The sequence below is a fragment of the Lissotriton helveticus genome, chromosome 5_1 (genome assembly GCF_964261635.1).
Source record: "Lissotriton helveticus chromosome 5_1, aLisHel1.1, whole genome shotgun sequence".
NCBI lineage: Eukaryota > Metazoa > Chordata > Amphibia > Caudata > Salamandridae > Lissotriton > Lissotriton helveticus.
The window spans coordinates 301,544,944-301,570,262 of NC_136065.1; the positions used below are offsets into that span (position 1 = coordinate 301,544,944).

The 25,319-nt window shown below is 47.2% G+C and overlaps 1 protein-coding gene across 2 annotated transcripts in view; it reads left to right on the forward strand.

Annotated features, from left to right (window-relative positions):
* The first annotated feature begins 499 nt into the window (after window positions 1–499).
* CTNNBIP1 (catenin beta interacting protein 1) overlaps window positions 500–25,319 on the forward strand; it is a 126,619-nt gene continuing 101,799 nt past the window's right edge. Inside the window, exon 1 of one of the 2 annotated variants that reach the window (XM_078642285.1) lies at window positions 500–661. The gene's annotated coding sequence lies outside the window, so the exon portion shown is untranslated. The remainder of the gene's footprint in view (window positions 662–25,319) is intronic. The other variant, XM_078642286.1, reaches the window with a different exon arrangement.

A 25,319-nucleotide genomic window follows, 5' to 3' on the forward strand; every position in this document is an offset into this window, starting at 1 on the left:
ATTTAATAAACTCTTTAAAAGTGAACCTAGCGTACCACAACACAACCGCACTGAGAGTAACCACCTCATGCTCTAACACGTCTAAAGAATTAAATCGAAGCTATCAAAAAAGCAAAGAGATTTTACTCCACGTTCTACATGTATTCACAATTATCAACAAAGTACGTACTCCCAATTGCTCCTTCTCGTGCATCACCCATACACACTTGCTGGTAAGAGAGAATCTAAAGACCTATTCATTTCCTTCCAGCACCCTGCACCCATCCTCCTTTAGCGGACAGCCGGACACTTAAAGCCAAGCGCCTAGAGGCGATGTGGCAATCAATGTTTACTATATGAAAACGTACTGTTAATTGTATTGTCTTTACAAACTGTTGCTGGACTTGTACCACCATTATAATGCAAAGCTATATAATTATTTTTGTAAAGACATTGTCTGTCAAAATGCTGCCCCTGGTGGGTGGCGCGGCTGGGGGTGGCTCTGTCGGGGGTGCCCGCCTTCTACTCCTCCTACGGCTCCTCCCCACTCCTTCCCCGCCCCCGGAGCCCGGACACAGACACACCGCGGCGGCCGCACTCCACCCGGACCCGGCTCCTGGCCCCCTCACCCTACCGAAACGGCTCCAGCAGGTTTCCGGGGCCCCACACCCCCGTCCAGCAGGTACGAACGGCACCCCGGGAGGGAGGCGGGGGAGCGGCAGAGTGGCCTACTCCAGGCCCCGGCTGCGGCCTGTTCCGGCCTTTGTGCCCCTCCAGCCGGGGCCTCAGTTGGGGACGGGGTGCAGCAGGCAGGGGGCTGAGGAGGGGCAGAGAGAGGGGAGGTGGAGGAAAGCCGCCGTTTGTACGAGACGTGAATGGAGGATGGGGGAAATCAAGCCGTGGGTACGATGAGGGGCTGTCAGGGAAAATCATAATGTTCCTGGTTCAGGCACCGGTACTTCTATACACAGCCTATCATCCCCTAACAATTCCCTTTCCCTCATACTCATCCATGATTCATACACAGCTTTGCGTTCCCTTTTCACAGCTTCATTTGCTTTTTCTTGTCACAGTCATATTATACATGCTTTCTGATTCATGCCAACGGCGCCCCTTTAGCCAGCCCATGACTCCCCTTATTCAGCCCCCCCCCCCATTTGTCCCTTCGACAGCCCGTTCCAACACTCCCGGTACTCCTCACCAAACCTGTCCCTACTATATCCTCTGCTGTTTAAACCTTTCCTGCTCCGTGTCGGGTCAAGTCTGACTGCCCTTACGATTTAAAAGCATTTCTTTTCCTGTCTGCTCCGTGCAGGTTCTTAGCTTGTGGTGCCAGCCTCCCTCTGCACTGTACAGGTTGTAACAGGCCATGAGCTATCTGTCCCGACATCCTCTGTACAAATTTAAGGAGGCCTCTGGTTTCAAACCATCTCTGCTGAGTACAGGTTCTAGGATGCTTCTAACTTCAGTCCCTGTGATCTCTTCCAGTTTGTGAGATCCACCCTATTCCACAATGTGCCAGCTCGAAGAGACTACTGGTTTTATTATTTGCCAGTTCTGTTGGGGCTCCGAATGGCACAGAGGTGTCAGCCGCTACCATAGCTTTACAATATTTGAGGCTGGGGTATTGGGTCATACTATTGAAGTCTCAAACTCACTCTGTGCACTTTGCATTGATTCGTATTCATTGAGTACAATGAGGTGGCCAATGAGGCGTTCATCTTTATGTGCCTTCAAGCCCACCCTAGCTAATAACATTACCTCTGTATGCGGTTCATGTAAAAAAACAAAAAAAAACGTTGCGGTTGTTTCTACCTCCTGTTGGTTATCACTACTGAGTACTTCTAAACTTTGTAATTATTATGCGCCTGGTGAACAAGGAGAACTCCTATTTTCTTTGTCTAATGTATATCTACGTTTATGTTATGTGTATTTGTAAAAAGCACTGTCACCCGTGAGGGTATCCTGGTGCTGTGACTCTCATATAACTCCATATTTACTAACTAGACGCAGGTAAACGTATGCTACTGTACTAAGTCCTGTCCAGGTTTGTGGGCTTGTTTGTTAAAGTTGAGCAAATGTAGCGCGGATATATATATGGCGAGTGGGTGTAAGATATTGTATTGTGTTTTAGTGGTGGTTCAGTGTTCAGGCAACAACTACAGTGTAGTGTCTAGAGTCTAGCTGTGGAATTATGGGTTGGGATATGGGTGAATCTGAGTACATTTGTAACATATAGCATCTTATAGACTGTTTTGTCAAGTGGTATTTCAGTGCGATCAACAGCAGTCCGGTTTGTAGCATAGGGCCATGGCATGATGCACAACTGGGTTTGTGATATGGGGTGTACAGAGTTAACCTTTGTGGATTCGTAGCTCATATTGCTAGTTGATCTAGTATCTTGTTGCGGTGGAGAGGCCTGGCTGTGGGTGGCCGGTGGGAGGGGAGGTAGTGAAAAGTGAGGTAGGTGGTGGAGAAGTGAAGAGGGAGTGGAGTGTGTGGGTTGAGATGGAAGCTGGTATCTTATGTTGAGTTGTGTAGCCATTCCTGCAACATCATACCAGTAATACAATTTCCTGGATATTAGCAGATTGAAGTGTGTAAAGGTGAAAAAAGTCTTGGGGTGGTTGTTGTGATGTGAGATTCAGTATCATGAAAAGGATTCTAACAAAACGCAAAGGCAACCCTACTCAATAAGAACCAGGTCATTTAAGCAATATCAGAACAACTGCGGTTCTTATTAGAATTGTAAATGGACTGCGGCGGCGAGGCTTGATCCCTGCATCGTGCCTTGATTCATCTAGACGGATTGTCTTTCGGAAGCGCGGCTCCCTGGCAGTACATTGGTGACGGCCCATGAACACCTTTCATGGTGTACGCCCTACCTATCTGAAATATCTCACACAAGTATCCTTCTCCTTTACTATATGCTTTGGTGGTGTGAACTCTCTGTGTTCTTTGTGTTTATTTTATGACTCCTTTAGGTATCCCCAATATCGTTTGGGCCTTATAAGACCCATATTACAAAGGAGGTCGAAACGTCGTTGCCCTATTCAAACAAACCACTTACACGACCCCTTTGATTGTCAAAAGGGCTCTCTTGCAATTGATAATTTAATAATTTGGTCGTTTGCTACAATTTGGAAACTTTTACTTTCTATTTTGTATTGTTTGTATAATTGTACTATCTTTTATGGTTTGTTCTTTCGGTTCTGTTTTACATGGGACACTAGGCATATCACGCGTATGCATTTACTAAATGCAGTTTTTTTTTTTACACAACCAATGTAGGACTACTTTGTTTCGTTTTCCCATCTACATACTTGAACAGGCTTAACTTAACTTGTGACTGAGCATATCCTTGCATCAAATATCCACTTACAATTTTAATAAGAACTGCTGTTTTCTGATATTGTACAATGAAAAGGAGCAGAGCTAGGTGGGGGTAAAGTTGAAGGGTTGGAAAGACTGGGAATGGAATAGGGTTGGGTGCTTCTTAGGCCTAGTTGTTGTGGGGAACTGATCGTTTATCTGTTGTGCTGATGCATTATTGTAGGCTGTGTGTGATGCCAGGGCGTTTTCTGTGTGCATTCCGTGTTTGTGTGAAGGAAAAGCTGGTCTTGAGTTGAGCTCCGGAGGTCAGCCTTTTATTCTCCTATTGAAGCTTAGTTTCTTATTAAGTTGAGCCTTATTGGATTTGAGAATACAGGACTTGTAGAGATATGAGGAACGTGAGTTGTTGAATTTGGGCCATTCATCATTGAAAGCTTTTATAATGAGACACACAGCTTCAAATTTGACTCTTTAAGTGACCAGAAATTGGACAGTAGTCAGTAAGAGCAGAGAAATGTTCTCTGGGGTATAGGTCTAGAAGGAAATTGGCAGTTGCATTTTGGACGTAGAGTCTTCCAGTGAGGTACCTTGGGAGACCCATTGATGAGCATGTTTGTGTAAACCGGTGGAGAGAGGGATGGGAATTATGATCTGAAAGCTTTTCAGGCATACCACATAAGCCAATCTGTGTCAGAGGGTGTGTAGATATGATGTGTGGACTACTTTGTTGGCATGGGACTCCAAGGAAAATTCTGAATCCATTATCCCAAGTTAATTTCAATTATTTAAGAATTGGGGCCACAATAGCCAATAGTGTGTGGCCACGGGATGCTACATGAGGCATGACCGATTAGGATGTCTGTTTGGTCTGGTTGTATTTAGGGTGGTTCTTGACTATTGAGCCAATGGTCTTGTATAAGTAACAGAGAAGGATGTTCAGAATGCTCTGGTAGGTTTCAATCTTTACTGATGACACACTGATCATCTTCATAGTTGTAGCATGCCACGCCACATCCCTCCAAATGACAGATTCATGAGTTTATCAGCGGCATGTATACATTGAATAATGGTGGCATGAGCGTTCAAGTACTCCTTTGTGTGTTTGAAGAGCTGGTGGGGTGAAGGGGTGATATATGCACCACTTGGGTTTTGTTTGTGAAGGATGAATAATCGGCCAAGATCGAGTCCAGGATCCTAAAGTTTCCCAGTCTTCTGAACAGTATTTGAAGATTCTGTGCGGAATTCTGCTGAGAGGTCCGGGAATAATAAAATGCATGTGTTATGTTGTCTTCTATGGCTTTTAGATCCTCCAAGATGGCGATTTGTGCTTAGTCTCTCTCCATTATTGGGTTAAATTCTACTTGGGACTGAGATGAGCAGGAAGTCCAAATTAAGATGCACCAGTATGTTTACTGGGCTTCCGTTTTTGAAAAATAACAGAAGCAAGGGTATAATGGAGATCCAGCAGGTCCATAGGTGGCATTTGTTTGTTTAGCGAGGAGAGCATTATAGGGTGAGGGTGCTACCAGCGTTTGAAGTTTGGGTTTGCGGACGGATGCAGTGAGGGGTTCTTCCCTGCAGGGGTAGAGTATAATGGCAAAATACAAAGATGTGTTTCCTGGAATTGTAGCATTGTGTTTGTAAAATGTTTGCCCAGTGTGCCACAGAGCTCTTAAATACGGGCTGCATTGTTAATCAGGGGATTTGGATCGCAAAATTCAGAGATGACCCAATACGGCTCTTTTGGGGTTGTCTTCCTGTTGTGTGTGTTATTTGTTATGTGAGTGGGTGCCCTAGATTCCGCCTGAGTTATCATTAGACTGTTGGCAGGTCTTGAGTCTAGTATGTACAGCTCCGGTTCTGCTCAATGGTCGGTTAGTTCTTTTAGGTTCTGGTGAGGGATGTTGAGAACTGGATTGAGGGGCTCACCTTATAGGAAATCTGAAATGTTTTGGGAGGTGCGTTGGGGGTGGCCATTAACTAGTTATCGATGCTGTTAACCAAAAAAGGCAGGGATTAAGGCTTGAGGGATATCTGGTAACAGTGATGGCGAGGCACAGATGTCTAATATTAGAGGTTGTAAATAGGGCAGAACTGTTTGGGTACTTAATATACATCTTTACTCCACGTAGTTTCTTGTAGTTGGCCAAGGTTAAGTGTCACTGAAAAGAAACAGCAGTTTCCAAGGTGAGCATCTGCCCAAATAGCTCAGTAGGAATCCCACTACTCAGATTATGGCTCCCATGGAACTAGTAGGGCGCATACATGAAGAGTAGTTGGACAGTCCTACACACAAGGAAAGACATTCCACCATTAAAAGTAGTCTAGGAGTTCTAAAACAGTTGGATAGAGGAAAAGGTGTTTTGGGAGATAGCAGGGAGTACTGACAAGTAATAGAAAGAAGTAGGTTATGCCCAACTGGCACAGAAAACATGAAAAACAGATAGAGGTGTGCTAGAATAGATGATGCACAGAAACGAGCGATGCCAAGTTGTTACAGAAAGCAAACACAAGGAGATGATGGACGGAGCATTGAAACTTTTCAAACACTCACCCCCAGTCACAGATCTGGGTTGAATTCATCATCATTCTTTAGCTCACTTCACCACCCCAGTTCAGACTCAGCCATATGCAAATCAGTCTTGACCCTGTTTCTCATGGGAACAGTTCAGCCCGGAATGCCAAGCCAGGTCTTTCCTGGACCTAAACCAAGCATCCTGGGACCGGTTTCGGGGTAACACCATTCATCAGCCAGGCTAGCTTAAATCCAGTGGCAAAGTGAGCAAGGGACCCACATCTTGGGATACCCTGCCAACTTAGGGCGAACAAAGCAAACACAAGGACATGATGGACAGAGCGTTGAAACTTTTCAAATACTCACCCCCCAGTCACAGATCTGGGTTGAAGCCATCATTGTTCTTTAGCTCACTTTGCCACCCAGTTCAGACCCAGCCATATGCAAACCAGTCTTCACCCTGTTTCTCATGGGAAAAGTCTAGCCCGAACTGCCAAACCAGGTCTTCACTGGACCGGAAACAAGCATCCAGTTGTTAAAGAAAGCACGGTCAGTACTATGAACCCCGAACCAGCACTGCTAAAAGGGGAAACCCAGATATTTTCATGTTGACACAGAGACTGACCGCAAAAGCTAGATGTGAAGTTAGTTTTGGTGTATACAGGAAACACAAGGAGGCGATGGACAGAGTGCTGAAACGTTTCAGACACTCACTCCCAGTCACAGATCTGTGACTGGGGGTGAGTGTCTGAAAAGTTTAATCGCTCCGTCCATCATCTCCTTGTGTTTGCTTAGTTTTGGTGTATGCCATATGATTTGCTGCATAACCAAGCACAGCAAGGAATTAACATAGGAGCTGGCCTGCATGTGACAATAATGACTTCTTCAGTGCAAGTAAACTTCATCTGAGAACCGTAGGAAGAATGTATATGTAAGATCTGGTCAGGTTAAAGTAGTGGTTATGAAGGTACATTCTAAATGTGTGACGGCTAAGCATTTAGCACTTCTTGTGTCTAGTGTGCTGGTTCCACCGCCTGCTCAGGGCTGCGGCACAACTGGCGGGATAATTCTGGTACATTTTATCCTGTGAAGAATGCTTGAAAATCAGCTCAGTTGATGTACTTTGTATCTTAAGAGGTCTCATTAATTCTGTGGGTTCAACTGTGTCCTCCGACTCCTAACCTGAGGGGCTAAAAAAAGGGTTCGACACCATTGTGGGTAACCACTTTACAGATTCAAACATCTGTGAAGCTTTGGTTTGTATCTAGGTTGCCTGAGTTTATTGTACTGGAACCCAAATTGGTCACTGGAGAAAAGAAAGCTCCCTTCTCCAATCAGATTCCACTTTTGTTTGGAATTTTTCACCCCCCTGGTCCATATCCACAAATAAATCGTCACTAGATATGTAAAATTAATCATTCAAAAGACATGCACCGCTTTTTTGTAACATAAATATCTCAAACTTCTGAATGGATTTGAAATCAACCACAAAAATTGCCTATTCTGTGTCAGGTTATATAGTCATTTTATTTGGTGTATTTCCATTCAGGAGTGGCTGCAGTACTGCAAGCAAGAATTATTTTTGGACATAACATGTGAAACTGCTTTTAGTTTACCTCAGATAATATTGTGCCACCTTGTCATTGGTGATAATATTGTTGACATAAACAGTGAAATCAACAACGCCATTCAAGGGCAATGCATACCACAGTTGACTGGGCTCCGCCTTTAGACAAACTGAGCAGGCTCTGTAGAAAGACTGGCATTCAACGGGGTCCTGCGCTGGGGGTGAAGTGTTTGAGTACAGCACCTCACGAAAGGCAAGGTCCATGCTCTAGAAGATGAAAAATGCTTATCTGTACTCGATCATCTCTTGGTGGAGGGCCCTGCTCGATGTCAGGCGTACACTCCATATCCTTAGCCTAAGAGACCTCTGACCAGAGCATTTATCACTGCCCAGCTGGTTTAGGGTACTGGCCATTTGTTTAGTCCCTCTGGCAACCGCCCTACTGTCGTAGCACTTTCAGAGATGTTATCAATAATGTAATTTGCGAGTTATCCGTGACCACTAATGCTGTGACTTGTGTTGTCATTTGTGACCCAATGTGTAATGTCATGCTTGAGCAGTGCATTTAAGTTAATGTTGCACGTCACCATAACCATCATTCTTTAATAACCCATTATCATTGAAATTTTGAGTCACTAACAACATAAACATAAAGCTTACAGATACATTTTTACATCCATATCACTGTCCGACAGTAACCAGTTCCTTCGATTCCATATCTAACATTTCACATTATTACTTACTACAATCCTAACTCTTTCCATCCACCTCCCCGTATGAGAATGTGTTTTTTAGAACAAGCTCAGTTTAAAGACTTATTTTTCCAAAACCCTACAACTTTTCATATTGGATCGCGATTTAGTAATCTCCAGGGACTCAGTATCTGGATCTGCAGATCTCTGCAATACCCCTTGTAACGATAACCAAACCTAAATTCACTAAAATCTTTTGAAATCTATTGATATCATCTTGTCTACAATATTCAGTAGAGCTATTTTCAGGGTATGGGTAACAGAATGGTGCACAACACCTGAATAGATTACCCTTAAAAAAAAATTCAGCCCCATGGAACACCCATACTCTTCCTATAGAACATCTGACCTAACTATGACTACAGAATGGTAACCGCCACTATGTTATATTCAGATAAATATTATATACACTGTCCCTATACAGTGAGACCATGCCCTCCATCCCAGTCTCCCACACAAAACCAGTCACACTGAGGTTTGATTTAAGAATTCACAATGCCTTTTCTGACCTTGCTGTATTCTCTGTTATTGCCACCATGGTGATTTTCCTTAGCACAGCTTTTATGGACCATTTCTGGTTTCTTGTTCAGTGAAAATGATTGCAACATTAATTTTCTGATTATAGTAGTCTACCAAGTCACAAGAAGCTTCAGAAAGTTAAAACGGTTGACTGTAAAACAGTTGAAACAAAGATTTGTTTCACTGGTAGCTCGCCAACCAAGTATTCGTTCCTGATTCTGTAGCCTAATGCACCAGCTATACTTGAAATTAACTCTTTCAAGCCAGCCAAATGCCTTTTTAAAGAAACTACTGGGCTGATGTAAACCAAACCAATAAAAAGCACCATCAGGATTTTTTTTTTGATAATCAAGTTCATTGGTGTTTTAGAGAACAAATCACAAAATACAATGGCAGCATAATCAGACACGGTATATAGATAAATTACATTGGAAAGAAGGACGACAGAGACTTGCACACTATCAGGATCAATGTTCAATATTTAGACCAAGTTTTGAGTAATTCTTTTTGGCACTTTGCTGTAGCATAGAGTAAAAAATGTATATAGGACTTGAGATCAGATGTTCATTTTAAACCATTCACAAGTAATTTTCTTGTTCTCCTTTGACCACTTTGCACACCATTTGAAATGAAGAAATTGAGCTGAATGGGCCAGGCATGTGCCAACTTAAATGCTGATTGGTCACACAGTTCTAGGGCCATACATTAGCCTTACATTTCCATTTCCAAAGGATTAGCAGTGTCATCTATAACTACAGAATTACAGACTCAAACTCTGTAATGTAATTTTTGTGTAATGTATTTTTAACCCCTTCCATGCTGATGACGAACCCCAGCCGTCACGCTCCACGGTGCTCGTGTGCTGATGACGGCTGGGGTTCGTCACGGCCCCGCCCTGTTCTTTTGTTTACCGCACAGCGGCGGAATCGGCCCAGCATGGAAGGGGTTAATTATTGTTTTTAATATGGAGGCTGCACGTTTACAATAGTCCTCACCATACACAGAGCACTCCCAAGCCGAATTCCATTTTGACAAAACCAAGCCTTGTTGCCAATCTGTCACTGGACACATAGTGGCCTTGGCAAACACATTCTGTAAACTCACAAAACATCGGGAGTATGGACCCTCCTCACCCAAGCAAGAGCATCACAACTTAAAAACATCTGGAAGTCAAGCGACGTAACTAGTGCACCATTGATTCTCTGGAAAATCAACCCATGGCTTGAGATCTATTGGTTTAAGGCAGCATAGCCATGTATAAATAGCCACGTCCAGTTTCCATATGTAAATTGACATTGTATCAGTTATTGTGATAAGTAAACCGCTCCATGATCAAGATGTCCCTGAGACATCCCTGCCACTGTGACAAAGATGGGGTTCCCACCAGTGACAATTCAGCTGCTGAGAGACAGAACCAGTAGTTTATTTATTGGCTTTTGTCATCAATTTGCGTCCGTTCCCAGCAGTATCTTCTCTAAAGTTGCTGGAATTGAGGTACCCAGCATATCTTTGATGGCCCTGAGAATCTCCTTCCATATTATGGACAGTTTGACTGTGTCACCAGATATGTGCTTCACCCCCCAGCACTCCACAACCTCTCCAACGTTTGGGATTCATTGATGGATGCATGCATTGCAATTTGAAAGGGGTATCATAACAACTGGAAAATACCTTTGTAATGCACCTCTTTACTTTGACCACTCCTTATTGTTCCATACAAGTCCTCCCATAATGACTCACATTCCGGTTTGCTGTTCACCGTACCCATTTTCTCATTCCACTTGTTTTTATGAGACCACCACTGTGTGGAAATTGAAAAACCTAGCATTTCTGAAATGTTAGGAATGGCGCCCTTAGTATCCGAGTTCACAGCAATACATTTCTTATACCCCAATTTCTCCATCAACATAAGCACGCTGTCTCATCAGTGGATGTGTAGCATGATGCCTAATCTGACCATAATGAAGTATCTCTTATTGTCCTGCTATCTACGACAAATCCACCTCAAAGTCCTGTTTGCATTATGCAAATGATTTTTCAAACATATCTGAAAACGGGAAACATACTTAACCACGATTTTTAAATAACGACTTACCTTAACCACGAAGAGTTAACGAGGAAGGCTGAGCCACGAACGGCGGAACAAAGAAGAACGGAACAACGAAGGACTGAACAACGACTTTCAGAATATCACCGTCTTGCCCTCCTGCTCGTCTTCCGCCTACCATCACCTTACGCTCACTACGATTGGGCATTGAAGGAGTGATACGTCACTCATCTCTGCCCAATCACAAAATGTCTCCGGGGATAGGTTAAGAAAAAAAAAAGTTAACATTGGCATTGTTTCGTCTGCACACGAAATAGCGTAAAAGGTAGGAAATTACTTAAAATGAAATCATGCAACACATAAAAAAGGGATTTGTGGGGGGTGTGGGGGGTTTCCCCCCACAAAAAAAGAAAAATTAAAGGAATTAAGTTGTTAAGGAAGTAGTTATAAAAAAAAGTAGTTGTAAAGAAAAGATCGTAGTTAAAACATTCGTGGTTTAGGAGGTCGTGGTTCAGGCAGTCGTGCATCAGACAGTAGTTATTGAGTCATACAACCATCTGAAAACACCCTACCTCTCCTTTCCCATCAACAAAAGGGATCATATACAGAAACTTGGGTATGTTTCCTCATTAAGTGGACGGGAGCGCCAGGCGACAAAAACAAAGTCAAACAATACGTGATCGCCTCCTTATTCCATGATAACAGAAGTTTTCTTGTTGGGGTGGTAATAGGGAAATTCAGGGCCTCTCTGTTGTCACGATTCAGGTCACATCTCACAGCACCCTTCCTATGATTGCCTGGTCTGCATGGATCCATAGTGTGCAAGATTTTTCTTGGCCTAGTTGGGCAGTACTATGACATGATAATATAAGAGAAAATCGGGGAATAAGAGGGCTCCATGTCCTTTAGACTTATGAAGTAGTTTTTCCCCGTACCATATTTCTTTGGGAACCATGCTTTGCAGTCTATCAAAAAAGTCTTGTTCAACTCTGACATGTAGGTTCTAAAAGAAATGCGAGACCCAGGAGAGGAATTCATCTTGACTGCTGGGATCCTTTCCAGCCAAGAAATTATGTCTGGTTCCATCTGCCCAAATAATTCTGCAGTTCTAGTAATAAGGAGGGTGTGGGATTGGACTTTAAGACAAACCAGGGTTAATCTTGATATGAAAATGTGGAATGTCTAGGCTCACTTGATGGATGGATGCCCTGTCCTGAATGTCTCAGATCTCTTCCAGATCTCCCCATGTTGATTTTAAATCCTGTTTTCTGCTCAAACATACTCCGTTGTTGAGTAAGGGAGTGACTGGAAGTTGTGGTTCTTCACACAGGAAGCCTCAAATTACCTCTATGATTACATCAATCAAGTCACTGCTAATTGTCCTTGTACGCATCAGTTGATTTCCAGGGTTATCCGCCTTGTTTCTGTACCTATCCTTTACAAGTACACAGATTTTCAAAGGCCTAAGCCAGTGGCCTACTCACAGTATGGGAGTAGGTGCTGTGAGTACTGGACGCTGTTTTTTTTACAGACATATTGCCTAGACTTCACTTGGCATGCATGCAAGCTGTGGTAATCGGTGTTAAGCACAATACCTAGCATTCAGCCATGTCTTTGATCTATTCTAGAGCCTGTTAGGGATGGACCAAAGGGTATGGAAGAAGTGTTTTTGATTGAAGGGAGAATAGAATATAGCTTTTTTTTGTTTTTGGAAATAACGTTTGACCCATTAGATGAAACTGAACCAATGTTGGCTCATCTTCCTCATGCTGTTTGTCTCTACTTTGGTGAGCATGATCAATTAGTTAAAAGGTTATTAAGGGCAGTACATTTTTGGGTGGTTTATTTTTGCTTTCTGCTATAACAAGTAACGTTGAACTAATTTAAAACAAACTTGGCATGAAGATAGATTATATATCAGAATACCTCCTTATTGTTGTATACTTTAAATCTATATTATAACTGTTTAACCCAATAGCTGCTGGACTTCTCCCCCCTGTGCAGAGCCCCTATTTGGATATAGCGGGTAGTTTGCGCTTAGGGCTCCATAACATTTTTTCCACATAAGGTATCAACACTAAATTTGCGTCCTGTTTTTTGAACATTCTGGGGATTATAAAGGTACCCAACGTTTTTGAATTTCCCTGGAGGGTACTGAAAAAACCCACAATTTAGCTTAATTCTGTGTTTTTTTAATAGAAAAATAGGGAAAATGTGCTCTAGATAAGTGTTTATTTTTTTTTGCTCCTAAAAATTGCATCAACTAACAGTTTGCTGTACTAAAGTCTCCATCTTCCCAGCTATCAGGAACATGCAGAGCTGAATCAAAAAACCTAATTTTGGACAACAGTTTTGGCCGAGGTAGCCCATTTTTCTATTTGTTGTGTTCGCCATCTACTTCCAGTGTGTGGTAGAAACCTGTGTGAAACCCGTGGGCGATCTAAGAAATCTATAGATTTCTGAAAAGTAGACAACATTCTGAATTTAGCAAGGGATCTTATGTGTAGCTTCATCAAGGTTTTTCCAAAGAAAATAACTGTTGAAAAACAAGAAATATTGAAAATGAGTAGGGAAAAAGAGAAATTTTTGATAACATTTTCATATGTAGCTTTTAGTCACAGTGGCCGATTTTTAAAAGCAATATATCCTTGCGTCCACTAGACCCTTCTTGTTGCGGGGATAAATAGGGGTTATAAGTTCTCTAAGAACCCATGGTACCCAGAGCCATCAACTGAGCTGCATGCACTAAACAATGTTTTTTCATTGAGTACCGATTATAGACCAAATTCATTTAGTGAAATTTGCAGAGTAAAAAATGGTTATCAAGAAAACCTATGTGTTTCTGAAATGGGTACAAGATATGGAGTTTAGGAGCTGTGATTATTTGTGCATCACAGAATTTGGGGGTACCCGTACTAGTTTATGATTTAGAGGGTATTTTTCAAAGTGTCTTTTTTCTTATACACTGGGCTGCATTTGAAGGGAACAAATGCAGCAAAATCCAGTTGGTAATAACAAATGTTTCACTATTCTATGCCCCCCTGCCCCAAGTCTTCCGATAAAAATGTTACCTCACTTGTATGGGTAGGCCTAGTGTTCACGACAGGAAGCGGTCCAAAACACAACATGGACGCCTCACGTTTTTCCACTCAAAGCTGACTTTTTGTAGTTGTTGCAGAATGGATAGCTGTAGGCTTTGGAGCCTAGCTCAGCCGGGAAACCTAGCAAACCTGCACATTTTTTATAACTAGGCATCTAAGGGTATCCAGCATGGTGTGAATTGCGTGGCTCTTACCAGGTTGTTTTACGCAGAGTCCCTTGCATACCTCAACCTTTGCCTAACATTGCACATTTTCCTTGCATTTCTGTGATGTAGACTTCTGGAATCGGCAGGAATCCACAAAATTCCTACCACCCAGTATTCTCCCACTTGTCCCGATAAAAAGCCTACATTACTTGTGACTGGGCCTAGTACTTGCGTCAGTCAAGCATGAAACCAAGGTCAATGGGAGTCTCATGGAGGGACTCTCATTGACCCTGGTTTCATTTGTGACTGTCAAGGGTTTAAGGCTAAGTCACACAAGTGGGGTAGTATTTTTATCAGGACAAGTGTGGGAACGCTGGATGGTAGGAATTTTGTGGATTTCTGCTGATTCTGGAAGTTTACGTCACACAAAATGTAATTTCAGGCAAAGTTTGTGATTTGGAGGACATTGTGGTAAAGAAAGCTTTGTGGGAGCCACGTGAGGCATACTACCCTGGACTCCCCAGGATGTCTAGTTTTCAGAAATGTCTGGGCTTCTTAGGTTTTCCCAGGAGGCAGATGACCCAAGGTCGAAAAGTGCAGCCATGCAGCATAGAAGTAGGACGATATTGGGACTTAGTTCAACTCTATCAATCAATCAATCATTGACACTTCTAAAGCGCGCTACCTACCCGTAGGGTCTCAAGGCGCTGGGGGGGGGGGGGGTGCCGCTACTGCTCGAACAGCCAGGTCTTCAGCTTCTTCCTGAAGGAGAGGTGGTCTTGGGTCAGGCGCAGGTCGGTCGGGAGGGAGTTCCAGGTCTTGGCGGCCAGGTAGGAGAAGGACCTTCCTCCTGTAGTCGCTCTTCGGATGCGGGGGACGGCGGCGAGGGCGTGGTTGGCTGATCGGAGGTGGCGTTTGGGAGCGTAGAAGTTGACTCGGCTGTTGAGGTAGCTCGGGCCTTGGTCGTGTAGGGCTTTGTGTGCGTGGGTGAGGAGGCGGAAGGTGATTCTTTTGTTGACGGGGAGCCAGTGAAGGTCTCTCAGGTGTCCGGAGATGTGGCTGGTTCGTGGGATGTCGAGGATGAGTCTGGCTGAGGCGTTCTGGATCCGCTGGAGTCTCTTCTGGAGCTTGGCGGTGGTACCGGCGTAGAGGGCGTTGCCGTAGTCCAGTCGGCTGGTGACGAGGGCCTGGGTGACGGTCTTCCTGGTCTCGGTGGGGATCCACCAGAAGATCTTCCGTAGCATGCGTAGGATGTTGAAGCACGCCGAGGAGACGCTGTTGACTTGCCTGGTCATGGAGAGGGAGGCGTCCAGGATGAAGCCCAGGTTGCGTGCATGGTCTGTCGGTTTGGGTGCGGTGCCCAGGGCGGGGGGCCACCAGGAGTTGTCCCAGGCGGAGGGCGAGGAGCCCAGGATGAGGACCTCCGTCTTGTCCGAGTTCAGTTTCAGGCGGCTGGTCGTCATCCACTCGGCTACCTCTTTCATCCCTTCGTGCAGGTTGGTTCTGGCGGCGGCGGGGTCGTTGGTCAGGGAGAGGATCAGCTGGGTATCGTCGGCGTAGGAGATTATGCTGAGGTTGTGTTTGCGTACGATGGCCGCGAGGGGGCTCATGTAGACGTTGAAGAGGGTGGGGCTCAGAGATGATCCTTGGGGGACGCCGCAGATGAATTCGGAGGCCTCTGACTTGTACGGTGGTAGGCGAACTCTCTGTGTTCTTCCGTCGAGGAAGGAGATGATCCATTCCAGTGCCTTCCCCTGGATTCCGGCGTTGTTGAGACGCTGTACTAGGGTGCGGTGGCAGCCCGTGTCGAAAGCCGCGGAGAGGTCTAGGAGGATGAGGGCCGCTGTTTCTCCCTTGTCCATCAGGGCTCGGATGTCATCGGTGGCGGCGATGAGGGCGGTCTCGGTGCTGTGATTGGCACGGAAGCCGGACTGTGAGGGGTCGAGGGATCCGTTCGTCTCGAGGAAGGCGGCCATCTGCTTGTTGACGGTCTTCTCGATGACCTTGGCTGGAAACGGGAGGAGCGAGATGGGTCGGTAATTCTTGAGGTCGGTGGGGTCCGCTGTTGGTTTCTTGAGTAGAGCGCTGAGTTCGGCGTGTTTCCAGCTCTCCGGGAAGATGGTGGTGTCGAAGGATGTGTTGATGATGTCTCGCAGGTGGGGTGCGATGACAGCGTCGGCCTTGTTGAAGACGTGGTGAGGGCAGGGGTCGGTCGGTGATCCGGAGTGGATGGAGTTCATCGTGCGGATGGTGTCTTCGGTGCTGATCGGGGTCCAGGCGTGGAGGGTGGTGGTGGGGGGTGGTTGTTCGGTCCTGGTGTGCGTAGGTTGGTTGTTGAAGCTGTTGTGTATGTCCGCGATCTTGTTGTGGAAGTATGAAGCGAGGGAGTTGCAGAGGTCTTGCGATGGGGTGATGTCGTTGTTACCTGCGCTGGGGTTGGAAAGCTCTTTCACGATGTTGAAGAGTTCCTTGCAGTTGTGTGCGTTGTTGTCCAACCGGTCCTTGAATGCTGTTTTCTTGGCGGCGCGGATCAGCTGGTGGTGTTTCCGGGTGGCAAGTTTGAAGGAGGTCCTGTTGTCTGGTGTCGGTTCCCTTCTCCAGACTTTCTCGAGGGCTCGGCAGTTCTTCTTGGAGCTCTTGAGTTCGTCGGTGAACCATGGGGCCTTCTTGCTGCCGGGTCTGCTAGGCGGGGTCCTCAGTGGGGCGAGTTCGTCGGCGCAGTTGCTGATCCACTTCGTGAGGTTGTCGGCGGCCTGGCTGGGGTTCGCTGAGCTGGCAGGAGGGTGCTGGCCCAGGGAGGTGGCGAGCTGGTCTGCCGTGATCTTGTTCCAGCTTCTGCGGGCGGCCTGTTGCTGGTGTTGGTGGGTCGTTGTTCTCTTGAAGGTGAAGTGGACGCAGCTGTGGTCCGTCCATTGAAGCTCTGTGGTGTGGCTGAAGGTGACGTCTTTGCTGGATGAGAAGACGGCGTCGAGTGTGTGTCCGGCGAGGTGGGTGGGGGTGGACACCAGTTGCTTGAGTCCCAGGTTGGCGAGGTTGTCGAGCAGGGTGCTGGTGTTGCGGTCGTTGTTGTTCTCCAGATGGAAGTTGAGGTCTCCCAGGAGGATGTAGTCGGCGGATGGGAGGGCATGCGGGCTGACGAAGTCGGCGATGTCCTCGCTGAATTGCGTGCGTGGTCCAGGGGGTCGGTAGATCAGGGTGCCTCTGAGGGTGGTGTTCGGGTTGGTGTGGATCTGGAAATGCAGGTGTTCGGCGCTGGTCGGAGTGTTGTCGGTGCTGGTCGTGAGACGGATGGTGCTCCTGTGGATGATGGCGATGCCTCCTCCCATCTGGTTGGCGTTTCGGTCCCTCCGGACGATCTTGTAGCCCTCCGGGATGGCGATGGCGATGTCGGGAGCTGAAGAGGCGTTCATCCAGGTCTCCGTGAGGAAGGCAACGTCAGGGGCTGTGGCGTCTAGGAGGCTCCAGAGTTCGATGGCGTGTCTGTGGACGGAGCGGGTGTTGAGCAGGATGCACTTGAGGTGGGTGCTGCTGGTGTTCGACTTGGCGGGTGCTGGTGCGAGGCAGGTCCGGCTGCAGGTGAACTTGCAGGCGTGGCAGCTGAAAGGTCCGTGGGTACGTCGTGGAGTGGCCTGGTGGCAGTCTGGAAGTCGGCCGGTGTTGAGTGCGATGAGGGTAGCGGCGGAGTACGTCAGGCGGGTCGGTCGGGGTCTTCGGGGGCCAGGGGTCCTGGCGCTGGTCGCGATCCGGTCGCGGACGGGCGCAGACGGGCTTACCTTTGGCGCGCCTTCGGCGCACAATCGGCGCGCCCGCTGCGCGTGACCGCTGCGCGTTCGCACGGTCGCCATTTAAGGCGAAGTGCGCGGGTGGGCGGAGCAGCTGGGAGGCGGGAGCGGGGAGGGTTACAGAAGGCAGAAAGGGGCGGGGCCAAGCGGCGGTGGCGGGAAAGGGAGGGCGGGGGCGTCGAGGTAGGCGGTAGGCGGTAGGCGGACAACAAGGAAGGAGGGCAGCACGGAGGAAAATACAATGCAGTAAAAAACAGGCACAAATGAACGCAACAGCAGGGAAAAACAAGTTTATCCCAGACAAGCACAAATATCCGTCAAAACAGGCACAAATGAACGCAACAGCAGGGAAAAACAAGTTTATCCCAGACAAGCACAAATATCCGTCAAAACAATACAAAAACCACTCGCAGCGGCGGGAGCCGGCAACGAGGCAGCAGCGAGGCAGAGGGCGGCAGGGGGCACACTCAGCAGCTGGTGGCCGTGCGGCGCGGGGGTGTCCCCCAAGTGGGTCACACTCACCTGCGTCGCACGGTCGCCATTTAAGGCCAAGTGCGCGGGTGGGCGGAGCAGCTGGGAGGCGGGAGCGGGGAGGGTTACAGAAGGCAGAAAGGGGCGGGGCCAAGCGGCGGTGGCGGGAAAGGGAGGGCGGGGGGCGTCGAGGTAGGCGGTAGGCGGTAGGCGGACAACAAGGAAGGAGGGCAGCACGGAGGAAAATACAATGCAGTAAAAAACAGGCACAAATGAACGCAACAGCAGGGAAAAACAAGTTTATCCCAGACAAGCACAAATATCCGTCAAAACAGGCACAAATGAACGCAACAGCAGGGAAAAACAAGTTTATCCCAGACAAGCACAAATATCCGTCAAAACAATACAAAAACCACTCGCAGCGGCGGGAGCCGGCAACGAGGCAGCAGCGAGGCAGAGGGCGGCAGGGGGCACACTCAGCAGCTGGTGGCCGTGCGGCGCGGGGGTGTCCCACAAGCTACCCTTATGTATAAAAAAAGCATCCAAAAACAAAATTTCCCTTCTTGCCAAAAAAGATGGGCTTGCTTTAGTCTTCAGTGGTGCAGAAAGGCTAGTGGGGTCATATTGGAGGTGGAGACTAGGCCCAAGTGTGGCAGGCCACCCCGCACCTTGTAACAATAAAAGACTTCCTGGTGTCGAGTGAGCATTTACACATTTATGCCATAGCAAGCTCTTTTGCTCGCAATGTACTGCCTGAACAGCAGCAGCCCTTTGAACAGGATCAAGGACTCATCAATGGATATATTCTATCCAGGAGTCTAAATCTCTGGCAACCTGGCAGACACATTTTTCTATGACAAGATGAATTTTGAACAACCTGCCATGGTCTGGATTGTCCCAGGAAAACACATCAGAATTGTCATTGAAATGCAGCCTATGCTGCAATAGCAAAAAAATTATCTCTGCTCATTTATGGTGCGAAGATGGGGGTATCCAAGTCATGCGAGTAGACCAGTTGGACTGCAAGGTTGATTTCTGCACTAACCCCTTTCTGAGTGTAAGGCCCAAAAATATCCAACTCCTCAAGTTAAGTGGGAGTCCACTGGTGTGCCCTAAAATGAGGCCCTAGAGTGCCTCCAAGTTCCCTCAGAAATTGTTCGGCATACAAATTTGTTTGATGCATGTTTGCTCAAGGAAGTCAACATCCAATACTGGACATAATCAGTTAGATTGTCAGTATCAACTTTACATCCTGCGTCGCCAGTGAAAAGCAGAATTTGGATCTGAACTAAATTAGGGTGTTGTGTGAAACAAGGATTGGTAGTGGTGTTTCCCAAATGGGAATAACCACACCTACACTTATTATTTGTACAAAGAAATTCAAATGGGCTTATGATATGATGTGACACATCTAGTTGAGACGAAGGGCTACACAGACCACTGTCACTCACTACCAAGGGTGACTGTTACCAATCAAAAGGTTGGTAAATCAACACATGCAAACAAAAGGGTCAGAGGGAGCACAACCCTAAGTACATGTAAAGCAAGTGACAAATTAATCAGAAAGGTTATATACAAAAAATAGCAAAGTCCAGTTCAAAATATCAATGAGTCTTCACTTTTGGACAAGATACACAATCAAATGAAGTCCATGTATGCGTATTTCTCCATTTATTCAAAGGCTTCACAGAAGATAATCAAAGCATCAACAAGAGCAGCCAACACGTGTTTCGTCGGTACATCCAATTTGTACCATGACTTTTTCAAGGCTAGATGAATGATTGAGAGCGTAATGGATCGTGGCCATGCTCATGAACCAGAGTTCGAGAAGTCTTGTCTTGGACCTATTTCATATATGTGTATGAGCACTGTAAATTAATCTTCAAGTTAAAACTTCCTAGAGGTAGATGCTATAGCTCTCATACTGGAGTGCAATTCCAACCCAGCCAATCAGAGATAATAGGCTGTTGATTTGAAGTAGTAGTGGTCCACACACAAATCTATTAAGCAAATCTTAATGGGCAGTAAAATGTCAAACCAAGATAACGCGTTATCATGCGGACCTAGATGTACATACTGAGCTCTTCAATATCCTGTGCCTTCGCCACTCACTGCTGACTCTAGGACTTTCTCCAACGCCATTTATCTACTGGGGACTGTCTAATTATCAGGGCAAAACCATACATATCGTCTTGGTCTCTAGGACATTTAAGTAGTCTGGATACTGTTTTAAATAATTCCTTGGATGAATTAGTGGCCTCTTGGATTTGTTTTGTAAAGTATCATTTTATAGTCCTCTAAGGCTTTCGTATAATCCTTCCTATGGAGTGGACTGTAATCAGATCTCCAGATCCGTTCCTGGCATTTAATTTTGAAGTGTTTGACCTCTGGTGTGTACCAAGGTGAGGTGGCTAGTTGTCTCCAGGGTTTATTAATTTCTTCAGGGGCTAGTTCATTTACTGCCTTATATAGCCATTGGTCGAAATTATTTGCCCCATCATTGCTGCCTTTAAACAATGGGGGATTACTCGTCAAGATTTTATTTAGTTCGTCTCCCTGAATGCATTTCCACGGTCTAGTTTTAACTAGCAAGGGGCGTTCTCATCGCCCATGGGCAGGTGGATGGATTTTGGCATTAAAATGAATTGCCGCGTGATCTGACCAAGGGACCGGCTGGACCGATAACACTTTGATGTCATCATTGCTGGTAAAAATGCCATCCAGAGTATGGTCGGCTTGGTGAGTAGGTGTAGGGATGATCTGTTTCATCCCGAAACTGTGCAAATTATCAATTAGAAAGGAGGCGTCTGAGTCCTTGTTGTCTTCCAGGTAGAAGTTAGTCGCCTAGGACTGTGTAGGTGGTGGTATCTAGGCAGGATTCTAAGAAGGTTTGCAGTGTTCTGATAAAGGGGCCTCTTGTTCCTGGTGGCCTGTAAATCAGTAGACCTGTGATAAGGTCTTGATTGTTGTTTTTAATACTGAAAGCCATAGCTTCAGCCTCCAGTCCTGATTCTGGTGAGGAGATCACTTGGAAGTGTGAGAGATAGATTAGCGCAATTCCTCCCCCCACTGCCAATGTCCTTTCTACCTGCATTACGGAGTAGCCTGCAAGAATAGCCGTGTTCCAGTAGGGTCCCGAAGTGGTAGAGGCCCAGGTTTCCGTGAGAAATGTTTGTGTTTGGGCATGGATCTGGTGTTTAGCAGGATATATGTGATATCACTGCAATTCTGATGTGTAGTTTTATTTATTGATTTCCCAGCGATCGGGTAGTTCTCTGGATCTGTTCGATTTGTAGTGCTCCGGCCGCAGGAGTTGTTGACATTCTGGTAGCGGTTTGCCAGATGTATTGGTAGGAAAGTGATCCTAAGACCGCAGAAGAGCAGGCGTTTGAGTTTGCGGAGTGGTTGTCGAGTAGTTTAGTATGTTTTGGGCACTTGTGGATATTTAAGGCCATTAGTTCATCACGGGAGAACTTGACTTTGGGAATTTGGGCAGGGTATTATGGCGCTAGGCGCGTCTTGGGCTCAGACGGGCTTGCCTTTGGCGCGCCGGCGGTTGGAACTTATAGGCTCTCCCTGGAAGTATCGACAGCTAGAGTGCGGCCCCACCACTCCCAAAATGGCGACTTTGCTCTTTCGAGCCTGGTGTCTCCCTGCACTCCCTTCGCTCAAACGGGACTTCCCGAGGCAGACCAAGGAGTCAGGCTGTGAATAAGGTACGGTTTTTAAAAGCGGTATTTTTTAGTGAGTTAAAAAATTAATAATTGTAGAAAACTGCGCATTACAGTAAAATAGATGGCAGTCTCCCAAATTCACCTTACATTCAACAGGCTACAAGCGATTTGCCAGGTAGTGGTAAATGAACGCGTTACCACCTCCGCTGCGCGTCCGGATGAGCACTAGATCTTATAGGCTCTCACTTTTTGCTGCAGTCTTGTAGTGGATTATATTTCCACCACTACTTTGCGGGTCTTGGACAATCCTTTTAAACTTGGTGATTTGGGTAACTGCATGTCCTTTTGATTGTCCAGTTGGGTGGAGCAACTTCATTCTTAATACTTTTTGGGAGGCTGCATTTTGCAGTGGTTTTCTGCTGCTACAAACTGGGTCCGTTGTCTTCTAGTAGGCTTAGCTCACTAGAAATACTTGGTGGGGTGGATTCTGCGTCTTCTATAGACTTCCAGCATTCCCACATGTGTAACCAGTCTCTGGAGTCTCACTTCACACCCACTTTATTCCCATTTCTCCTCTTTGCTCCCATTCATTTTAGAATTCTCCCTCACCTCCTGTCATAGCTTCAGTTGTCCCCTTACTGCAACAGAAACCCACGTCCTACACCTGGCCAAAGAGGGCATGAAAGAGCTGACATAGGATCATAAATTAAAAACTGTTCCGAACAGGGGACCCCAAAGTACTTTTGGCCCAGGGCCTCCAAAATCCTTAAGATGTCCCTGCCTTTGTTGCCATTTTAAGTATATCAGATTCACGACCATGCAACTTTTTTTTTCTTTATATGGGGGCTGGCCATTTGAAAGTCCTCCAATATGGCCTGGCATTCAGGGTGTGTCTACCATGCCCCATTATATGTTGTTGTCCTCCTTCAGCACAAAGGACCCTGCATCCTGAAATGGCTTCCAAAGATAAAATGTTCTCTTGAGGCAGCCAATCGGATCTCTCAGTATTGTGGTAGCAAAAGGGTTAACTGGCAAAAAGGCTTCTTCATCTGATCAGATGTCTTTTTTTTTTAATTCCCAGATACGCAAATCCCAAACGTCAGAGATACCAAACCAAAACAAGCATTGGCATAGCCTAGCCAAAAGGTCTCGCATTTGGGACCTTGTAAGTGTTTAGCCATGCAACAGTTGGTGTTGTTGCACCAATGATATTCTGCTGCATAACTAAATACTTATAGGGTCCAAAAAGCTAGACATATTGCTATGGCAATGCTTGTTTGTTTTTTGTTGCTGTTTTTTTTTACTTGCCAGATCTACAATAGCTGGACATGGTTTTTGTTAACAGTTCTTTGCATCAAATGAACTTGTTTTCATTGCTATGAATGTTGTTTCCATTCTGGTTGTAAGAAGCAGTCATTCCCGGGGGTGTAGGGGCTGCCTAGCTGTGCGCATGCGCCGAACTTTGTAAATGAGAAAAAGCCTGGTGCAGGCGCAATTTACAAGTGTGGAGTGAGTGAGCCCGAGGCAGCATGACTCACTCACACAGGAGTTCATGCACTGCAATTGCATACTCAGCATGGTTTAAGGAAACTCCACCCACTCCCTCCCAGGCATTAAACACATATTTACCAAGAAACTCTGAGAAGAGCCTGCCTGCTTGCTGACTGACGGCTGGTGGTGTGTGTTCCATGGTGGAAGCGTACACTGACGGCTGCTGGTGTGTGTGCCTGGTGGAAGCTGCACCGACGGCTGGTGGTGTGTGTGCCTGGTGGAAGCTGCACCGACGGCTGCTGGTGTGTGTACCTGGTAGAAGCGTGCACTGAAGGCTGGTGGTGTGTGTGCCTGGTGGAAATGTTCACTGACTGATGGTGGATGTGTGTGCCCAGTGAAAGCGTGCATTGACGGCTGGTGTGTGTGCCCGTTGGAAGCATGCACTGACGGCTGGTGGTGGGTGTGCCTGGTGGAAGCGTGCACTGAAGGCTGTTGGTGTGTGTGCCTGGTGAAAGCTTGCACTGACGGCTGGTGGTGTGTGTGGCCGGTGAAAGCATGCACCGACGGCTGGTGGTGTGTGTGTGTGTGCCTGGTGAAAGCGTGCACTGACGCCTGGTGGTATGTGCCTGGTGAAAGCATGCACTGACGGCTGGTGGTGCATGTGCCTGGTGAAAGCGTGCACCGACGGCTGGTGGTGTGTGTATGCCTGGTGAAAGCGTGCACTGACGGCTGGTGATGTGTGCCTGGTGGAAGCGTACACTGACGGATAGTGGTGTGTGTGCCTGGTGGAAGGGTGCACTGACGGCTGGTGGTGTGTGTGCCTGGTGGAAGGGTGCACTGACGGCTGGTGGTGTGTGTGCCTGATGGAAGCGTGCACTGACGGCTGGTGGTGTGTGTGCCTGCTGAAAGCATGCACTGATGGCTGGCTGTGTGTGTGCCTGGTGAAAGTGTGCACTGACGGCTGGTGGTGTGTGTGTGCCTGGTGGAAGCGTGCACTGATGGCTGGTGACGTGTGTGCCTGGTGTAAGAGTACACTGACGGCTGGTGGTGTGTGTGCCTGGTGTAAGCGTGCACCGACGGCTGGTGGTGTGTGTATGCCTGGTGAAAGCGTGCACTGACGGCTGGTGATGTGTGCCTTGTGGAAGCGTACCCTGACGGATAGTGGTGTGTGTGCCTGGTGGAAGGGTGCACTGACGGCTGGTGGTGTGTGTGCCTGGTGGAAGGGTGCACTGACAGCTGGTGGTGTGTGTGCCTGATGGAAGCGTGCACTGACGGCTGGTGGTGTGTGTGCCTGCTGAAAGCGTGCACGGATGGCTGGCTGTGTGTGTGCCTGGTGAAAGTGTGCACTGACGGCTGGTGGTGTGTGTGTGCCTGGTGGAAGCGTGCACTGATGGCTGGTGGCGTGTGTGCCTGGTGTAAGAGTTCACTGACGGCTGGTGGTGTGTGTGTCTGGTGTAAGAGTGCACTGACGACTGGTGGCGTGTGTGCCGGGTGAAAGCGTGCACTGACGGCTGGTGGTGTGTGTGCCTGGTGAAACGTGCTCTGACGGCTGGTGGTGCGTGTGCCCGGTGAAAGCGTGCACCGACGGCTGGTGGTGTGTGTGTGTGCCTGGTGAAAGCGTGCACTGACGGCTGGTGGTATGTGCCTGGTGGAAGCGTTTACCGACGACTGGTAGTGTGTGACGGCAGGTAGCGTGTGTGCCTGGTGGAAGCGTGCACTGATGGAAGCGTGCACTGATGGCTGGTGGTGTGTGTGCCTGGTGGAAGGGTGCACTGACGGCTGGTGGTGTGTGTGCCTGGTGGAAGCGTGCACTGACGGCTGGTTCTGTGTGTGCCTGATGGAAGCGTGCACTGATGGCTGGTTCTGTGTGTGCCTGATGGAAGCGTGCACTGATGGCTGGTGGTGTGTGTGCCTGGTGGAAGCGTGCACTGATGGCTGGTGG